Here is a 13072-nt window from a genome sequence, read left to right on the forward strand (position 1 = left end):
CAAAAGTTGGGTTCACCTCGAACTTTGACCCAGCCGGAAGTTATTTGTTTTAGTACTAGCTATAAATGCTGTCAATCGGTACTTACACTAATTGTTTGTGTTTTTCCTTTCCAGTGATAACTGGGAACACGTATATCAGGGTTGAAAATTAGCAGTCGCCCGGACGTATACTGTATATGTTATTGCCAGTCAGTGTCTGGCGGACGTCAGTGACGTTTGTCGATTAGAATGGCATTTGTGATAACCACCGTATATATCCAATTTATCCAGCAATCACTGTGGACATTGGAAAGATATGATGACTAGATAATGTAAGATATGATTGCACTGAAAATGTAAGATATTATATGATAAATATATATATATATATATATATATATATATATATATATATATATATATATATATATGTATGAAATCTCAGTCCATACTACTAGCACAAAACTAAAAACACGATATACAGTATAAGAGCATATGTTACAACTCACGTGTAGTACACAATTATCATTTTGAGACACGTGTAACGAATGAGGTACTGGGAGACAAATCAGGTGACATAGATGCGGTGAAACGTTTGACCAATCATCGGTTCCTTACAAAAATCAATTTTTTTATCTGTATATTAAATACTGTGTGGAAACGTTTGTGCTGCCGAGTTTTAGAGGGAGGGAAAACAAATAGGTAAGTACTACCTACTACAGTTATACCAAGAATGCTATACATGTATATATAAATACTGTCCAAATTATTTCTTTTCGTAGCATTGACGCAGATCAGTTGTACATTTGGGTTTTGATTTCATGTTGCGTGTACGTGGCAATAAATTGCTTTATTTGGCTGATGTAAACCAGTGGTGTATATTTGAAGTTATCAATTTAAAAACAAAATCTGGTGGAGTCAGTTAATGTTATTCGGGAGCATAGTAATTAGGGGTGTAACGAATACACATAGTGGCGAATTCGATACATATCACGAATATGACGTTATGAATACGAACATGTATTCTCGTCTATTCATACAAAAGTGAAAAAGGTTTTTTGCAGAAAGGAAGAACAATTTGTTTGAAATGTAAACACTGATTAACTGTTTTGTGAGAGAAGCGACATAAAGGTACACGTAGGGTACGCGTTCAATGGGTTGAATAAAAATAAAAGATTCAATCTGATTAAAATTAGCTCTACTGGTCTACCAGTGGATCTAACAGCATTGCGTGGACTCCCATGACCAGGTGACATTTCATCTATAAATAACAATTTAAATATCGACCAATTACACTTCGCCTTTTATTCGGGAGCATACAAATTCTAAAAATATCGGGCGAGACTATTTATGCAATAGACAAACTTGTTGGTCTATTTCAACATTGAAAAAACAGGGGGAAAGTGCAGTAATAAACTCTGTATTGTATACTAGTATAAACAGATGTCATGGTTATACCATCATGGGGTTTTTTTCCGTCTTGAAACGAATTTATATAAAAACATTATATTGAAATTAGTTTCCGGCATACTTCGTAATTCACCCGAATCATTTCGTATACCCTCGGCATAATACCTAATGTTTTCAAATTCTTTTCAAATCACTTGCAAGTAAGGTTTTGGTTGGTCGAATGAAAGGTTAATTGGACATGAGCTGCAACGGGCTGCTGCTAGATCCACATGTAATTTGAATTAGATTGATAAAAGATTGCTCTATGCGAGTGCGAGTGCGAATATTTTTTTCATATTCATATACCACTAGAGTTTCGAGCATGTCCTTCCCGGGGCCTGTCTCTGGATAGCCAGGGGCTTGTCCTACGACAAAAAAATAATAATTAAGCGGACAATTTTGAAATTTACATCCAAACATTAAACAGTGGGCCTTTAAAATTTTGATCTCTAATTAATATAATTAATAAAGAAAATTCTACTCATTAAATGTGGTCGCTAGATTAGATCGGGTGGTCAAAAAGAAATTAGATAAGATCGGTGGCCTGACTCGGGATGGGGGGGGGGGGGGGGGGGGTAGAGTTGAAAATGGGCAGAATTTTGAAAATAGCAATTAGTAAAAAAGTTAATAGAATTAAAATTTAAAAAAAAAAAAAAAAAAAAGTTACAAGCCAAAAATAAAAAGAATTGACTGCTTGGTCGAATATTTATATAATTTGGAGCATTTTAGAATAACAGTCTAAATATAAATAAGAGAAAGAAGAGAGGATCTGACTAGTTGATACTATTAAAAAGAGAAAGTAATTTCGACATAAACTTTTGAACGAAGGTCTAAAAGTTTAAAGTGATCTATATGTCCACATGAGTGGCCTCGTTAAGGCCGTTATGGTGCACGGCTTGTAGCGACGAGATGGGTTGCATCCAGTCAAGAAAACCCCTAGATTGACAGTCAATAGACGTTGAAGGTGTAGTGCTGTGCTGAAATACAGATCTTGGGAAGCCGGATCAGTCTGAACGAGAGAGAGAATCAGACTAGGGTATAGTCCAGTCGCCATGGGTTGGTATAGTGGTACGGACGGGCCCGACTCCGGAGGTTACGAGATTGTATCACAATAAAACAAAGTAAAGTCTAGAAAAGAAAAGAGTAGTAGGGGCCGACCCCGCTTCCTATTTCTTCTTAGATTGGGGCGGTCAATCTTATATATATATATATATATATATATATATATATATATATATATAAGAGAAAATGTAATGCGTATCAAGTTAAGACACAGGTGTAGTGATTCAAAAACAGACTCATATCGAGTTTGTCATAGAACCGATTCCTCATGCAGTTGTGAATATAATTTTGAAAACACTTGTCATTTAATCTGTGAATGCATTTCATATGAAAGGCAAAGACGATCTCTCTTGAATTCATTGTAAATACTTCAGCCAATAGATTTACAACTAGTTTTGTATGAATAAAATGCTCTAAGTGAAGATGACAGTAAAGAAATATGTTTTCATGTATATAAATATATAAATGAAACAAAACGTTTCCCTTAATTAGTAAATAAAGTGTGCATCTTTAAAATTATTAATATTATTATTAATTGTGTGTTTGTTTTGTTTTGTTGTGTTTTTTTTGTTGTTTTTTTGTTTTTGTTTTTTATTGCTATTATTATTTTGTAGCCATACATAATTATTGCGATGGCTTGTTTGTGTTTTGTCTTTTCCTTTGACAAAACTGCTGTCTAATTATAGAACACACAAAACACAGAAAACTTTATTTTCTGTTTCCTTTATTCTTTCTCATTTTCAATAATATTTATTTCAGTTAATTCTTTAAAAAGCAATAAAATATGCTTCAATCAATCAAACATATGGTGATTTTGACATAGTCTCAGAGACGAAACCCGCTACATTTTCTATTAGTCATGTCATGTCATGTCATAGGGTTTTACGTGCACATTCAGAACAAGCTGTTGTAGCGCACGCCTGTCGTGGGCACAAGTGCCGGCCTTGGCCGGCTCCTCCGTCCATGACAAGAAAGGTGGGGGAGGGGAGAGGAGGGACCGCCTGCACTGGCAGGTGCAAGGGAGCACCAGCAGCCCGATCAAATCGGTAGCAGGCGGGTGGGGGTGGTGGTGGTGCTATGGAATTTGAATGGAGCAGTTAAATGCCAAAGAGAAAAGGGTGTGCAATTTTGATTGAGGGAATTTGGCGCAATTTTGAACGGTCGGTCAAAAGGTAAATGGCCGAGCTAATATAGGTTTTGATATTAGTGAATCGAGAGTAGCTCGTTAATTTTAGACCTTTACGATGTTGTGGTGTCTCCCTAGGTTGTAGGTTGTCTATAGGGCCCTTATAAAGGGCCTGACCGCTTCTGGTCGACGCATCACCAAGTACCAAGTTATTACCAGCAGCAAGTATTGGGGGTTTGGGTGGGGGAGGCCGATATTCTTTTGTTCAGCTTCCCCCGGGTGCATTGCAATTGTGTACTCAGAATGGTATTCTTTTGTCCGGTTCCTTATTAGAGTACGTGCTGGGCCATTAAATGGGGGCGGGTGCATTGTTACCATTAGTCAATGCACCCTGTGTACTGATACAGTGAGCGTGTAGTCTGTGTGTGAATCCTAGTTTTGTGTTAAGGTTGTACCTAATTGTCTTAACTCCCTATTCTAGTGAGTTCAACGGTCATTCATGACCACCCATTCCCCTCCGTCCTTGTATAGCATTGAATACAATGACGGAGGGGGAGTTAAACTAGCCTAGCTATATAATTTGAAGGGTTAAACCCTTATAGTGTAGGTATTGGTTTAAAAAGCCTAGTGCTTGGCATACTTAAGTTTATTACCAATGCAATAAACGAAACTAATGGTGGCAAGTAGCAATTGTATACATATGCACCAATCTAGGTATTTAATTTGAAGAATTTTGATTCCCGTGTTTGATCGAGTTGTGGGGTTCTTGATCCGTGATTGGCTGGATTGGACCAATGAGAGTACTGCAAACAATAGGCGATAATTAGTGGTGTCCTATCTTGGTTGATTATCTAACGATGTTGATTGGCTGGTTGATTAGCCAATTGGGTTACTGCGACTTCGATCCTGTCTTAGTGAGAAAGACAGAAAGAAAAAAAAAAAAAAACACGAAAAAAAAAAAAATAAAAAAAAAAAAAAAAAAAAATTAATAATATTTTTTTTTTTTTAATAATAATGTGTCGTTAGCGGGTGGTGTATGCCAGTTGTCAATCACGATCTTCAGAACATGAACATATTTACAGTAGAATAATATGGTTATCGTGGTTAGGTCTGGATGGCATTGGCATAATATCTAGTGGTTATTAATCACTCTCTACCGTCCCGCCGTTAATCCCCAGGTTGGAGTGCCTGGTCGAGTGCTTAAGGTCGCTCTTCCATCCAAGGGATGTACAGGCGGGTGGTTTTGAGTAATTGTTAATTTATATTGCTAAATTTATGCCAGCTAATTTGGTCGAGTATATGCTTTTACTTTTGTCGTTTCACCGTTCTCCCCCCGGGTTGGAATACGTGTTCGAGTGCGTAGGGTGGATGTTCCACCAAGGGGGTCACAGTTGTCACGATTCAAGCATTGTCATATCTAGCGGTTATTAAATCATTCGCTACCATCCCGCCGTTGATCCCCGGGTTGGAGTGCTTGTTTGGTCGAGTGCTTAAGGTCGCTCTTCCGTCCGAGAGATGTACAGGCGGATGGTTTTGAGTAATTGTTAATTTATTGCTGAATTTGTGCCAGTTAATTTGGCTAGGTATATGCTTTTATTTTTGTCGTTTCACCGTTCTCTCCCCGGGTTGGAATGCGTGGTCTGGATCGAGTGCGTAGGGTGGATGTTCCATCCAGTGAGTCACGGGTGTCACGAGTTAAGCAGCGTATTAATTACTTATCTTAATTATAGATCGCCACCTTCCCTCCGTTGGTCCCCCGGATTGGAGTGCATGTCGGTCGAGTGCAGAAGGTCGCTCTTCCATCCGGGAGACGTACAGGCGCGTGGTTGTGATCATTTTCTAATTTTAGTTTTTAACTTTATGACTGTCAGGAGCCCGATGGGTGTGCTACGGTTTCCCATCCTGCCTGCGATCAGTCGGGTTGGTGGTCCTCGTCGACCGAACGCTGGCAAGGCGGGCAGTACGTGGCACTTATAGTTTTGGTTTGGTGGACTGGACGAATTGATATACTGCTTTGAAGGTTTTATGTTTTAGATATTTATCAGGGTTAAGTAAAAAGTTAGGTGTAATTGGTTTATTGTGGTTGGCTTCGGTTATTGATTCTATCATTAGTTTTCTCTGGCTGTTGTGTAGCGTGCAATCCAGGAGATAGTGTTTCATGTCTTCCCGGGTGCCACACTCACAGTCAGGGTTTTTATTGGTGAAAGAGCAGCTGTTGAGCTGCGAAGATTTACCTATGCGCAATTTAGTAATTATTTTATCCACATAAGTGTTTAAGTGTTTAGGTCGGATAGAGTTGACTAGTGGTTTGATGTTATAGTGTCATGTATTGGTTGTTAGGTCCCAGTTGGCCTGCCATTGATTAATGTAGTGTTTTCTTGCTTTTAACATTAGTTCTGATATTCCTAAAGGTAGTGCTGTAATTTTGCTAGTGATTGAAAGTGCAGTTTTGGCTCCATAGTCAGCTGTTTCGTTGCCAATTATACCTACGTGAGCTGGGACCCATTCGAATACTACTATTAAATTAAGCTGTTTTTAGTTCATGAAGTTTATTGTGGATGGCTGCGAGGATATCTGGCCTGGTAGATTTATTAGTTTGAAGTGATTGGATAGAGCTAAGACTATCTGAAAAAATAACGCTTTTAGAGTATTGTTTAGTTTTAATCCAGATTAGGGCTTCATAGATGGCTGTCAGTTCTGCTGTATAGACTGATAGGTTATCTGACAGCCTGGCGTATTTAACTAATTTAGAGTGTTTAGATATTTTTTCTTCAACTACTGCGAAGCCAACCCTACCGTTATCTGGCCCCCCTTTTTTTTTTAGCCATCCGTGTAGATATGGATGTGCTCAGGGTAATTTTCGTTGGCTGCGGCTTCGAACAGGATTTTCTTAAATGGTGGAAATGGAGTTGAATCCATAGCTTGTTTAATTAGATATGGTGTGTGGCACTCGACTGGCTGATTGATATGGTATAGTGCCACTGGCGTGTTATCTATACCTACTTCTATTTCTATTTTACTAGCTTTAGTGGCGAAAGAATCATTAAGATTTTGATTGGTTTTGAATACTAGTCCTGGTTTAGCTATGATAGGAGTGAGTTCCTGAACTGGGTGATCTAGTTTAAGAGAGTGGATTTTTAGATGATAATTAAGATGTTGAAGATTGCGACGATATTTCAGTGATATAATGTTAAACTCAACTTCTAAGCTCTGTCCGCTGGTATTTGATGGAACTTTAGCTATGATTCTAAGAGCTTGGTTTTGAATAACATCTAATTTATGTAACAGTTTGGGGGCAGCGCAACTGTAGGCTTGGGCTCCATAATCGATTCTGGAGAGTATGCATGCTATGTAAACCATAAGCATTGCCTCTGTTTGCGCTCCCCAACTGGTACCTGAGATGGCTCTTAACAAGTTTAGAATATTTTTTGAGTTCCTGACTATGTCATTGATATGGTCACTAAAGATTAGTTTTGAGTGAAAAGTTACTCCTAGAAATTTAATTTTTTTGACTCTTGGAATTATTTTATCACCTGATTTAAGTTGGTGATTATCTGATTTATTGACTTTATTAAAAAGCATATAGACAGTTTTAGTTTCTGATAGTTTAATGCCCCAGTCTAGGGCCCATTTGTTAAGTCTATTCATATCAGCTTGCATTAGGTGAAATAAATTAGTGGTTGTGTTGCCTGTGCGCCAGATGGCGCAATCATCGGCAAATAGTGCTGTGTTTAATGGCGTGGTCGTTTTTGTTTTTCCTTTAGCATTAAGTGCTTTAGTTATGTCATTAATAAAAATGTTGAATAAAATTGGTGAGAGGACCGAACCTTGTGGTATGCCATTAATTATTTCGGTTCTATCTGAATAGTGACCGTTCACTCTAACTGAGATTGATCTATTATGGATGAAATTGTTGATAAAATTAAACATATTACCTTTAATACCGTTACTGTGTAGTTTATTTAGTAGACCTTGACGCCATACCATATCAAAAGCTTTTTCAATATCTATGAATATTGTTAAAACCTTATGAGATTTTCGAAATGCATCATTAATACTATTTTGTAATCTAACTATTTGATCTATTGTTGAATGTTTAGTTCTAAATCCGCTCTGTACATTAGTTATTAGGTTATTTTCGAGTACGTAATTGTTGAGTCGTTTATTGATAATAGTTTCTAAGGTTTTTCACATGTGGGACGTGAGTGTTATCGGTCTATAACTCCCTGGGAGGGAATGGTCTTTTCCCGCTTTAGGGAGACTAAAGCATTCTGCATGTTTCCACGCAGTGGGCATTTGACCCTCCCTCCAGATTCGGTTAAAGAGCGATAACACTACCTTTAGGGCTACATCTGGCATGTGCTTGAGTAATGTATAACTTATTTGGTCAGGCCCGGTGGCAGTACTTGTTTTTAGCTTTAAGAGCTGTTTTTAATTCTAACATTGTTATTGGTTTATTAAATTCTAAATTATCAGTAGTTGGGTGATTTGCTGTTTTTGTATCATTAGTTGGTAGAGAGTTATCTTTCTTAAGTTTCTCAAAAAATTGTTTAGGAAAATATTCGTTGCTACAGTTTTTATTGAAAGTTTTACTGAGAAGGTCGGCCTTTTGTTTATTAGTAGTTGCTGTTTTATGTTTTTGAAGGACTGTGGAATTAGTGCGTTGTCCTTGAATAGCCTTAATTTTTTTCCACATTTCTCTAATAGATGTTCTATTGTTAATTTCGCCGCAAACTTTATGCCACTGGCTTGTTTAGCATTGATGATAAGCTTACCTACTTCGTTTTTGGCTATTTTATATTTAGTGTGATAGTCTTGTTTCCCTGTTTTTTTAATAAAGTTTACGCATCCTGTTCCTAAAGCCGCATTTGGATTTAATTTCGTCCGTCCACCAGTTAACTGGTCTATTTTTATTGAAGGGTTTAGTTTTAGGAATATTCTTTTCAGCTATTTCTATTATTTTATTAGTAAGTTTATTAGTGGCGTCGTCAATGTTTAGGCTATTTTCTAACTTAATTTTGCTACAGTCGCTTGTAAAGCCAGCCCAGTTAGCTTTATTAAATTTAAACTTAGGTATAAATTTTTCTTCTTCTGTATAAGTAGTATTACATTTATAGCTGGTTAGAATAGGGAGGTGGTCGCTATTGAGAGCTTCTAACACCTCCCATTGGGCGTTTGCACCTATATTGTTAGAGGTGATAGTTAGGTCGATGGCGGATGTGCCCAGATAATCGTGGATAAAAGTAGTACTGCCATCGTTGAGACATACTAGATTGTGTGTATTGATGAATTCCTCTAGTATGTCTCCCTGTGCGTCGGAGTGCAGACCTCCCCACAGTGTGCTATGACAATTAAAATCTCCTACAAGAATTAAGTTATTGTTTGAGTTTATGAGTTTATTGTAATCTCTTAATGTTAGTTGATTATGGGCTGTTCCCGGTGGGCTATAAACATTGATGACGTCAATAGGCATTTTATTGTTTTGTATAGTAAGTCCTAGGACTTCTAAGTTTGTATTAATATAATCGTATTTAATTTCAGTATGAGGTATGGTATTTTTGATTAGAGTGGCTATTCCACCTCTGGTGCTGTTATCTCTATTTTTATAATAACTTGTATATCCTGGAATTTTAAATACTTTAGTTTGTTTTTTTTTTTTTTAGTGCCGATTCCTAGCCATGTTTCTTGTAGGCAAATTATATCTGGCTTGATGTTACTAGTGCTAATGAGTTGAATGAGTTCAGCACCATGTCCCATTGAATGGAGGCCTTTAGCGTTCCATTGGAGAACGCTAAGGCCCTTATTTCCTATGTTTGAATTAATAGCGGGGGCGTATGGAGACTTGTCTCCCATAGCGCGGTCCCGTAATTAATTTTAGTTTGACTGAAGTTTGTTTAATTTTTAGAAAGTCCTAGATTATTTTTAATATGTGAGATTTCTTGAACTAATGTTTCAACGAGCGATTTGAGTTCCTTAAATTGGTTTTGGTTCTGTAGATCTGAGTTTATCTGCATAGGTTATGTTTGGAGTGACCTTGGTTGGGTTGTAGTTTGTTTGATTAGGTTTCTTAATTTGATTTTCCTGAGAGTTTTTTATTATTTAGTTGCCGAAGCGCTTTTTGATAGTAATGGCATCTGGTGTCATGTGCCATATGTTTGCTCAAGCAGTTTGGGCATTGGATCGGTTTTGTACATGGGGAGTTGCGAGAACTTCTCGCGTGCTTTTGGCCGCAACGATGGCATGTGGGCGGGTCTCTATGATTACGGCATTTGGCAGCACCGTGCCCCCACTGTTGGCAGTGGTGGCACTTACTGGGCTTCCGTTCAAATGGAAGTAGGGGGTACCGGCGACCTTGTATGATGATGTGGTGGTCGTCGTTGATATTGGTACTAACTAACACATAACCGTTAGACCAGGTGGTGACGTCTTTAAGTATGAGTCGGGGGTTGTTGGCTTTCAGTGTGGCCAGTGAAGTGGCTTGAGCTGGGAGGGGGTGTAGTTTTGCCAGCCATTTGTTGGTAGGGGGGGGGGGGACAGGGAGTTTCCTTGGTTGAAGAGGTAGTGGAGGGGGGAGGTGGTGTTTGGCTATGGATTTGTGGCTGTTTGTTCAGGCAGCTAGCGATTTTGGCGGGTACTTCAATATAGAATGGTCCCGGGTTTTTGGGGGTGGGTGTAGCAGAGGGAACAGCGTTAGGAGTAGAATTGATGGTAGTGAGAGTAGAGGGGGTAGTGAGAGAAGAGTGGGTAGCAGTGGTGAGTGGGAGGGTAAAGGTAGATGAAGGAGCAGAGGTAGGGGTGTAGGTAGCGGAGATATGGGTGTGGGAAGTGACAGTGGGAGCAGGAGGGGGTGGGGGGTGAAGCGATGAGGGGGAGATCAGTGGAGGCTGAAGGAATGGCGGTAGGAGTGGGAGAGGTGACAGCGGTAGCAGGGGGGGGGGGGTTGGTGGAAGAGAGCTTGAAAGTAGAAGAAGAACTACTGGCAGTGTATTGGAACGTTTCAGTATCTTGGGTGCTTCAGCAGATTTTTTGTCTGGTTTAGCTTTCTTAGTTGGCTGTGCTATCTTTTTTGTTTTATTCTTGGGAAAGGTTGCTGCTGTTGGATATTTGATAGTTTTGGTGGGGCTCCAGACTTTCCTTTTGTTTGCACGTTTGTTAACTACTGCTTTAAAGGGGGTTATGGCGGCTGTCTTGTTGATAGTATCAGTGTGGGGTCCTAGACTAAGTTTGTTACCTGGCTTGTTAAGACTTTTTGCAAGTTTGGTGTTTGGTTGTCAGATTTGACAGTTCGCTTTGCGGCGGACGTCGTGGCTTCAATGGGATCCGCCACGGTCATCTGATTATCAATTTTGACAGATGGCATCGCGGCGGACGTCGTACCTTCAGTTGGATCCGCCGAAATCAGCTGTTCGCTAACATTGACAGGTATCTTTGTACCGGGAGTCGTGCCTTCAGTTAGGTCTGCCTGTTTTCCTGTGTTTACTGGTGCATGGTTATCCGTTTGTACGGCCTGATCTGAGAATGCAAGTTATTTTTGACAGGGCCTTACTCGGGTTACTGCTGGTAGTTTGGCTTTAATGGCGGTATGGAGAAGTTTACTGTCATCCGTAGTTTGTTTGAATGTGCTGGCGTTGGGTGCAACCTTGGCCGGGGTGACTTTTAGTTCTGCCAGCACATTCAACACTCCTGGGTGTATCGTGACCGGTAAGACCTGTACTATGGATGGCTGATTAGAGTTTGGGTCGGCGTTGATTTGAAAAAGCCTATCTAAAGATTTGAGAGTTTCTTCCTGGCCTTTGATGAAGGTCTCGCCTTTGGCGAGCCGGGTATGAAAAATTACCTCAGTTTGTTGTTTTCTCGTTTAGAATGTTGGCTATACATGCTGCCAGTAAATATACTGGTAGAATGTTGGGTTTTCCCCGTCAAACGTAACCTGTCGGAGCCCTGTGATCTTAGTCGACTTGGGCATTTGGGATTTACCTTTTTTGTGGGCTCTACCAGGTGTGGTTAGAACGTGGAATTTATTACTAAGTTCTACCTCGGGGTGAACATCTGGTCTTAATTCAGTTTCTGGTTCACTGTCGGATTCTAAGTCTATCTCTTGGCTGAGATTCAGGGAACCTCTCCGTTTAATAGCGCTACGGGGGGTGGGGGGAGCGGGGCGATCAAGCTACCTCATATGCCCTGATCTGGGGATGTGTGGAAACGAATTCAACATCCGGGTCGATGTTAAGGTCGTTTCCTGGCCTTGCGGCCGGTACCTTTGTAGAAGTGCCATGTGGTACGGTAATCTTTACTGCATCGGCAGTGTTAGCCATGGGGGAAGGTGGTTGGGAGCGGGACCTAGGGAAGTCCACCATCTTATCGGTCGCTATTGTTGTCTCGATTTGAACATTAATTTCTGCTATTTTCTCAGGTGTGGCCGGGTTAAGCCCGCTACTTTTTTCAACAATGGATCCGGAGTTAGTGGCTTCCATTTTTGGTATGATAAACTAAGTAAGGCGTTGGGCAAATGCACAGGGGATACGCTAAGTTAATATGCAATTTATCGCACAAGAAATGAATAAGTATAAAACAGAATCTACAATGTAAATACAAGTCTATTCTGAAATAAAAGAATGCAAAATACAAGTGCGATATAATTACAAAGGAAAAAAAAAAAAACTTCCCTTAATCCTTAGTACAAAGTCCTATGTCCTACTGCATCCGGGGCTTATTCCTTTGTTTTGGATTAGTAGCAAGGAATCGTTTTTATGCACCATCCCACAGACAGGACAGCTCATACCACGGTCTTTGATATGCCAGATGTGGTGCACTGGCTGGAACGAGAAATGGGCGTTACTGTCGGTCAGACATTTCAATAGTTTTTTCCATCCGAATATTTCCTAATAAAGAGCAAAGGTTTGGATTTTGATGTTCAGTATTTAGAAAATAAACCTTTTAAAACTATAGTTTCTAATCAGTTTCTCGGTGAATTCAATCGATCAGGAAATCAAAATGTAACAAATAAGTTGATACTAAATGTATTAATATATTTAATAATAGAGTTTAGTTACATTTATGGAAATTACACACGTTGGTGATTTTAAAATAAATTGTCTTTTTTTTTTCGTCTTTACAAAGTCTAAACAGGTAACATTCTGAATGTATTTATTGTAATCAGATGCTGTATCCTGTTATCTTAAAATATTTGAAGTAAAAAAAATAAAAATATAATTAATGTTTTAATGAAAGAAGTCTTCCCATTTAGTATGTGCCTTAATTAGAACATTACATTTATTTAAAAAATATAGCAATAACTTTTCTCATAACATTGGTGTCTGATGTATATTTGACAGCTTGAAGAATAACATAATACGTAACTAAAGAAACAATAAAATCATGAACATCTGGAAATTATGAAAACGTAAAAAACTCTCCATCTCTTGTACACAAATCTATAATTTGACAAATACTATT

The 13072-nt window shown here is 38.9% G+C and overlaps 1 protein-coding gene across 1 annotated transcript in view; it reads left to right on the top strand.

Annotated features, from left to right (window-relative positions):
* The first annotated feature begins 664 nt into the window (after positions 1-664).
* Positions 665-13072, top strand: part of LOC121377540 — a 20381-nt gene continuing 7973 nt past the window's right edge. Inside the window, exon 1 of the mRNA XM_041505581.1 lies at positions 665-681. The gene's annotated coding sequence lies outside the window, so the exon portion shown is untranslated. The remainder of the gene's footprint in view (positions 682-13072) is intronic.

Source organism: Gigantopelta aegis, chromosome 7 (genome assembly GCF_016097555.1).
Source record: "Gigantopelta aegis isolate Gae_Host chromosome 7, Gae_host_genome, whole genome shotgun sequence".
Lineage (NCBI taxonomy): Eukaryota > Metazoa > Mollusca > Gastropoda > Neomphalida > Peltospiridae > Gigantopelta > Gigantopelta aegis.